This window comes from Galeopterus variegatus, unplaced genomic scaffold (assembly GCF_000696425.1).
Source record: "Galeopterus variegatus unplaced genomic scaffold, G_variegatus-3.0.2 Scaffold3108, whole genome shotgun sequence".
Lineage (NCBI taxonomy): Eukaryota > Metazoa > Chordata > Mammalia > Dermoptera > Cynocephalidae > Galeopterus > Galeopterus variegatus.
Window position 1 is genome coordinate 81,311 of NW_007729219.1, and position 8,832 is coordinate 90,142.

Sequence of the window (8,832 nt, forward strand, 5' to 3'; positions counted from 1 at the left end):
ATTCTATGGTCATGTTGGTTTGGGAGGTGCTGCTGTAGCTGATGCTGCTAGTGCGCTGTGTTTTCCCTTTGGCCTTACCTCTTCTGCATGAGACTGACTTCCAGCAGCCCAAGTCTGAATCTCTTTGTCTAGGACCCTTCCTGAAGCCATGGAGGGCTGTTCTGTCCATATGTAATGGGCCAGGGTTTGACACCCACTGTGAGCAGTCTTCAGACTAGGGCTGGTAGGAGTTAGTGTATAAACACCCTAGGCCCTTAGTTGTGATAACTGAAGTGTGTGTTCTATGCTGGCTTCTGGAATTTCCCCAGAGGGATTGTGCTCCGGTTGCTCCAACAAGCAGCTGCCCTCTCTTCCCTGTCTTTCTTCTCGATTTCCTTACCATGTTTCCTTCAATTCTCAAATAAACTATTTGTACTCACATCCTTTTCTCAGCATGTAGTTCAGGAGCCCAGAGTAAGATAGCTGGATAAAGAAAAATGAACAGATGTCTTTACTACAGAACTTTCCAGATCCTTTAACATGCTAATGTGCTTTGGGAATATCCAAGAGGGGGATTAAATCTGCAGCATTTCCCAAATATTTGACTACAGAAACATATTTTTCCCCTACAGATATCTCTTGAGACCAATATTCCAAGCAAAATATTTCACGAGACATTCTCTTTACCAGTGAGAATGTTGTCAGTTTCTACATTTTACTGACAAGAGGACTAATCTCAGCGAAGTCAAGAATTCATCTAAAGTGTCACAGCCAGGGTGGGGGCAGAATTACTATTAGAATCTTAACTTCCCCTTTTGCCTCTGTATATCAGTCCAGAGCAGCCCAGCGTCAGAGTTCTGAGTTAGATCTCGGGGGCTCGGTGCCTGGTCTCTATCCTCGGCCAGCTGTGCCTCTCTGCTTAGCTATTTCCAGTAACCTTTTGTCCCCCCTTCTTCATGTATAAAACCAGAGAGTTACGTTAGCTACTTTATTTTTCTTCTTGTGTTAAAATATATGTAACCATCTTTAGGTGTTCAGTTCAGTGGCATTAACTATAGTCACATTGCTGTGCTACCATCACAACCATCCATCCCAGAACTTTTCATTTTTCTAAACAGAAACTTCATACCCCTTAAACAATAACACTTCATTCTCCTTTCTCCCCAGTCTGTGGCAACCACCCTCACGTTCTGTCTCTATGAATTTGACTATTCTTGGTGTATCAAACTAGTAGAATCATACAGTATCTGTCCTTTTGTGTCTGGCTTATTTCACTTAATATAATATACTCAAGATTCCTCCATGTTGCAGCATGTGTTAGGATTTCCTTTCCTTTTTAAGGCTGAGTAATATTCCATTGCACGTATATACCACGTTTTGTTTATCCATTCATCCACTAATGGACATTTGGGTTATTTCTACATTCTGGCTATTGTGAAATAGTGCTGTTATTATTTTACCACTGGTGTACAAATATCCCAGAAGTAGAATTGCTGGATTGTATGGTAATTCTGTGCTTAATGTTTTGAGGATCGGCTATACCATTTTCCATAGTGGCTGCACCATTTTACATTTCCACTACAATGCACAAAGGTTCCAATTTCATCTCATCCTTGCCAACATTATTTTCTGGTTTTTTTTTTTATAATTTCCAACCAAATGGGTGTGAAGTTGTATCTTTTTGTGGTTTTGACTTACATTTCTCTAATGATTAGTGAACTTAAACATCTTTTCATGTGCTTATTGCCCATGTGTACATCTTCTTTGGAGAAATGTATGTTAAAGTCCTTTGCCCATTTCTAAATTGGGTTATTTTTTGTTGTTGAGTTGCAGGAGTTCTTTATATGCTCTGGATATTAATCTTTGTTACCTGACTTTTAAATGTTCCTTCCTGTCTTAAAATCTACACATCTTAAAGCCACACCAACTGATAACTCAATAAACCTTATGCTCTATTATAGGTAGCCTAGAACTTGGCTACTCGATATGTAACCTCCAGACTGGCAGCACTGGCATCACCTGAGAGCTGGTTAGAAATGCAGGCTCCTGAGCCCCACCCCAGACCTCCTGAGACAAAATCTGCTTTTGTACAAGTTCCCCAGGTGATGTATATGATGCTGAAGCTTGAGCAGCATTGCTCCAGAACACAGTGTAGCTGTGTATGATATATGATGAATTGGGCACTTGTTTTTCCAATTTTTGATTCTAGAATGATCCCAGCCTGGCATTCTTGCCCTTTCTCCTATTAAAAAACAAGACCAAGCTGTGCAGTTCTGATGGTGCAGGTCATGAGTGTGTGGCCCTTTTTAACCCTGACATGCTGAGATGGATGTTTTTCTCTCCAGGGTTGAATCAGATCAATCCATATGTCTACATCTTTTTTTCTGTCTATTTCTCTTTGTTTCCCTTCTTTCTGGTCCAAAAATAAATGTAGCCAGTGGCTGTACCTTCTGTTTCTTTCCAGGAAAAAAAAAAAAAAAAAGGAAGAGAAAAGAAAGATTCCCACGCTGGTTTTCAGTGGCCCATCTGACACTGTGCTTTCTTAGCAGCTCCGTGTAAATTGCTTGTTGGCAATTCTCTTCTTAACCTCCAGCTGGGGCTTTGTGCAGCTGAGGTGGTTATTATCTCAGCAAGTAAGTGACATCAATCCATGCCTTCTCCTTTGGGACTGCATGCCTTTAATGAGAACACTCCTTGAGTGTCCACTTCTGAGCCTCTGGGGTGGGTGCAGTAGCCAAAGGTGAGACCTACCCATCCCATTCCACACAGGGAACATGTGAATCAATGACACCTGTGTGCTACATGCCTCATCCGATCATTAGCCTTGAAAAGTACATTTGGCTCTGAAAGACATTTCCAGAAATGACAATAATGAACATGATACCCTTTCTAATAGACACATTCACCTTGAACATGGGGCTGGCTGCTTATTTCTGTGTTCTCTCATGGCAAATCTTACTTTTGATGGCTTACTAAACTCACCCCCTACTCAGTCTAAGTTGACTCTTAGTGGGCTGAGCCCGTGGCGCACTCAGGAGAGTGCGGCGCTGGAAGCACAGCAGCACTCCCGCCATGGGTTTGGATCCTATATAGGGATGGCCGGTGCAATGCGCTCACTGGCTGAGTGCGGTGCGGCCGGTCACATAAAGGACAAAAAAAAAAAACAAAAAAAACAAATAAGTTGACTCTTAGTGATGTGAGCATTATCTTTGTTTATACGTATTTCTACTGCATACATCAGTCAGGTAGTAGGAACTTGAAAATGAAATACATAGTTAGTTTCTCACTGTTCTTCAGCAAGTGTGAACCTGAAAGGAAGGAGGTTGGAGGGAGGCATCTGTATGTATATGATGCTCAGCGTTAGTCAAAAATCTGTCTATTTCTGTGATGCCTCTCATAGAGTGAGTGCAGGAAAGGACTTCTTGGGGGAAGGATGATGTAGGCAGTGGATGTTGTGTTTGAGTGGTCAATATCCATTTCCCTCCCTTTGATTAGTCTAAGCCCATTGCATTTATCCTATTTTCCTGCTAGCGGATGGTTTGGGAACAGCACATGATGAATTGGGGTGTGCACTGATGTCTAGGGGTGGAGTGAGGGTAGGAGGATTCTGGGAGAGGTTTCCCTGCTCTGTGAAAAGATGGTTCTTCTCTTCCCCTTCGATCTTGTTGTATCTGGAGGTAATGCCTGGAGTCCTGCTGCCATATTTCTCCGAGCCTGAGGATGAAGATAGTATGGAGGACAGCAGAGAAAAGGGACGGAAGGACCTGGGACCTCGATGACATTACTGAGCTGTTGGATCACAAACCCTGAGATCCTGACCTGTGAGAGAGTAAATNGATGACATTACTGAGCTGTTGGATCACAAACCCTGAGATCCTGACCTGTGAGAGAGTAAATTTCCTCATTGTTTAAGTCAGATTCAGTCAAAATTTTTGTTTCCTGCAGCCAAATGCATCCTAAGAGATACAGAGGGAAAATATGGACAGTTTTCCAATATTTCAGTTTTTTTTGCTTTTATTTAGTTTGCAGTGTTTCAAGTTAGTATTAGTCCATTTCTGTTGCTTATAACAGTATACCTGAAACTCAGTAATTTGTAAAGAAATGAAATTTATTTCTTACAGTTTGGAGGCTGGGAAGTCCAAGGTCCAGGAAATACATCTGGTGAGGGCCTTCTGGGTGGTGTCTCTCTTCCACCACTCAGGGTATCACATCATGAGAGAAATGGCATGAGAAAGAGAGCTAAGCTTCCCACTCATTCTCCTTATAAAGCCATCAGAACCATGCCCATGATAACTCATCACTGCATGAATGGATAAATCCATTCATAAGGACACAGTCCTCACAATCCAATCACCTCTCAAAGGCCCCACCTTTTAAATACCATAATTGGATTTCCCACTTGTTACAATGGAGATCAATTTGCCAATACAGGAACTTTTGGGGGACACATGTGACCCATAGCAAAGTTCATGAAAGGAAACAGATCCATATTCCAAGGTGTACAAGCACATTACAAAGCTGAATATAAATTAAATATAACTTTTCATGTTTTCTAACATTTTAGACGACCTACCCCATGACTTTCCTTCACTAACACAGAAAATTAAGAGCTGGTTATTTTATTTCCACTGAACTATGCACCTTTTGGGTGTAGTGGGGTAATCCTGCGTTCAGATCTTCCATCTCAGTCTATTCCATTTGAGCTCAGCTGTAAGCCATCCATGATATGGACTCTCAGCCCATATTGTGGGCTTACGGATCACAATAATCACAACATATGTTTCAATTCCATCAATTTGGGGGAAGGATAAATTGATTTATAAAATAAAAACCTTTAAAATTAAATACTAGTTGTTCTGAATAGTTGATTTATGAATATGGTATACAATGCAAAGGCACAAAAGGGCAAACAGTGAAAAAGAAGTCTTCCTCTCACCTGTGGCTCCAGCCGTCCAGTTCCTCCCTTCCTGGAGGTGATCACTGATACTGTTTATGAAAGGAAAACTTATCTCTCTAATCCACTCAGGCCTTGGGTCAGCCCAGAGCACGAGCCCAGAAGAGACCTACTATAGATGTTCTGGAGAAGCTGGATAGAGCCCTGGACTGAGACTTGCTAAGATAATGCTTTGGTCCTGCCTTGAGAGAACAGCTGAGCCATTGACCTTGAGGAGATGCCTCTGGTTTCTGCTGCCTCACCCAGGAATGAGGATAATAGAGCCTACTCTATTCTTTTCATGTGGCTGATTAAACTTCAGATGAGATATAATAGTAAAAGTTCTCTGGAAAAAATGAAAACACAATAGCAGTTGAATACAGATTAATAAAAATACCCCACTGGGGTCCGAAAAATGGGATAAACATTGTCTTCCACTTATTTAGAATTCTGTTTAATGCTTCAATAATTCCTGCATAAGCTAAGATATAAACATAAAAATAAAAGTTATAGAACCTATTGCCAATATGTTCAAATTAGTTGGCTCCACTATTTTTTACCTCTTCCGAGGTACAGGCAGATTTAGGATTTGGATAGATTTTTTTTCACTCTAGGCATAGTGTATTTGCTGGCACTTCGGTGCAGAAGTAAAAGATGGAAAAACAGGACACGGGTTGTTCAATACTGTCCGGTGGCCATCTTCTGGAATAGCATAGTGGCCGTGATGGTCAACCTGGTGGGGAGGGTTAGCTTGCAGTCAGTTCCCTAGGCCTCTGGGGTGCCCTTCCAGGTATGTAGACAGTGCCCGTATGTGTGCCTGGTGGTGCAGTGGGGGCAGAGGATGGTGGCATCAGAACTCCTCGGGGGTCCTGAGTTCTGACAGAACAAGCAAGCATCATTGGACAGGAATGACAAACCAGCCTCCGTCAGAACTGAGGGCTTTTAGGAATAGGCTGAGTTGCAGGCAGAACTGCGGTGGCTGAGCAGGAAAGCACCAGAGCCGCCGGGGCTTAGCTTGGTTGGGTAAATGAGGGTTGACTGGCTGGGAAAAAGCCAGCATCATGAGGGTCCAACTGCAGGCTGCTGCGGGAGACCCATGGCTGGAACGGTCTGTCGGAATGGAGTGTCCTGTTTATCCTGGCAGCTTCCTGGGCAAAGCTGTGCTTGGCCCCATCTGGGATACTGACAGGTATGAAAGGGCGCTTCATCCTCTGTACGGAGCTTTTCATTGAGCTCTGGGCATGTGTGGTTAATCTGTTTAGATTGCAAGCCAGGTAGAGACACTGCACCTTTGTGGAAGGCTGCTGTGGCTGAGAGGGACTCTGATTCTTTTTTATTTTATTTTCTTTTTTTCCTGAAAACCAGGCCTCTCTGAATTAGGACTCAAGCTCCTGCCCTAGGATTGGGCCAAGAATTTGTGGTAGCCATGGCAACAGCACCTTCTCCTACCTGGAAGATGTTTTTTTTCTCAGAGGTAAGGCGGCTTTCTGCATCTCCACCTTTACCCTAGGACTCTGTGGGGGTGGCCGTGTATCCTCAGGTGGACACCTCTGGAATGGGGGGGGGAGGGCAGAGTGCCACTGTCCCTGTTAACAGTGTTATTTCTGTTGCTTCCAAATGTCCCCTGTCCAGGCCCAACCCCAACACAGTATTTGTGAATTTGGAAAAACTGGGCTTTGACAGTTTACTACCCACCCTCCTTTACCTCTTTCCTTTTGCAGTTCAAGGAAGTCATCAAACTTCCACTGAAGCAGCACAGCATAGCGATTAGGCACAAGGATCCAGAATTCAAGTTGCTAAGTATATGTGCTCAGGTAAGGTTCTTAGTCCCTCAGGTTTTTTATCTAAAATGGGGCTAACAGTACTTTCCTCACAGGGTTCAGGGAGGATGAAATGAGGATTATGTGTGCAAGGTTCTTGGCAGGGTGCCTGGTGCGTAGTAAGAACTCACAAATAAGCTATTAGTTATGATGATGATGTGTCAGAAGCTGTGGGCAGCCAGCCAGGACAGACATCTGCAGCCACAGGCCTTAGTCCAGTCTAGCCATAGAGTGGGCATACCCAGCTCCTTCCATACTCGCCTGGTTTCTCACCTATTTCTACATATGTTTTTGTAGTCCACAGTTTACAGGCATCCATCTTGGCTTGATCAGACCTGGTTCACTTCTGCTGTTTCCTGAATTCACCTATATATATGTATATATGTATATGTATGTGTGTGTGTGTATATATAAACACACACGCACACATACATATACTTATATACATATATATATATATATATATATTTTTTTTTTTCTGATTCAGATTTACTGTTGGCTAGATATGGTCTCCAGAGCTGGGTTTCTATTGCCCATGCTGTTGGACATGCCTATAATTAAGGTTCTTGTTCTAGATTTGTGTGTCTAGCTCAGAACCTCTCCAAACAAGTCAGACCACCAATTCCCAGTGGGCATTAAGGGAGAGCTCAGGCTAGTATACTTGCTGCCTCACGGAAAGCTACACCCCTCAGGAACTGCCTGCTTCTTATCCTTCACAAAGCAGACCTCTCCCAGACATCCTGGACCTGGTCCCTTCTTGCCTGATGATTTCCCATGTTGTTTTGGGTGTGCTTGCAGAATTTCTGTTTTTCCCCATCCAAAAGGGCTCCCTACATATAGGTACCTTTGATTCAACATGGGTGAAAGTCAGCTCTCATTCGACAGGTACCTAATGGACCAGGTGAAGAGATGAACCAACCATAGTAACAAAGTCCCTGCCAAGCCAAAAGTTCGCTTAAATAGAAGCACAGTCAACTGCCATTATACTGTTTCATTGTTTATTATATAGATCCACGTTATAAAATACGAGAGCCACCAGTCACCTGTAGCTATTAAGTACTTGGAATGTGAGTAGTCTGAACTGAGATGAGCTATATATATATAAAATACACACTGTATCCTGAAGACTTGGTACAAAAAGTAAATTATCTAATTAATATTTTTATATTGATTACCTGTTGAAATGATAATATTTTGGATATAGTTTGTTAAGTAAAATATATTGTTAAAATCAATTCCACATGTTTCCTTTTACTTTCTTAATATGACTCCTAGAAAAATTTAAATTAAGGACGTGACTCACATTTATGGCTTACATTATATTTCTACCGGACAGAGCTGCTCTAAACTCTAATCTCTCAGCAATAAGTCAGGGATCAAGGAAAATAGATATTATTCTAGGTATTTTAATCATATATGGATTTAACATGAGGAATGAGGCATTTACAGAACTATTGGGAAGGCTGGAGGAATGAAAATCAGCTGCAGGGGGTGGGGGAGCTCTCCTTAACTTTCAAATTCACCACTCCTTTCAGAAAGTTGCTGTTCAGTGCAGAGGTCAGAAAAGTGCAAGAAAATGCAAGTGGATGGCTAGCAGAAAGTTTAGCTGATCTCTGCAAAAACTTATGTCTGATGATGTCCATATGTCCACTATTGCTGCTGGAGGAAGAACTGGCTACTGCCTCCCTTCTGCCGTCCAAATCTTGTGCAAACATATCTCAGTGGCAGAATGCAAATCTCACCCAGGATACTCATCTTTCAGCCCCATGATATTCAGAAGAGTCAGAAAGGAGTGTATACTAATTGTCGAAAATAAACAGACAAAGCCAAAACAAGCCTCAATATTCTACACACTCTTCAAGGAGAGTCATTTTCATCTTGGGGGCCTAACAAAGTGCCTGACACATAATAGATGTTCAATGAATATTAAAAAAACTGTGTGTATGTGTATGTGTGTGTGTGTGTGGATATTTACATTGATTGGTTCCAGTATTTTGCAATTTAGATAGTGCTGCAATGGACATTTTCATGTATGACCCTGTTTTTATTGATGTATTTTTGAAGAATAGATATTCAGGAAAGAGATTGCTAAGAATGGCT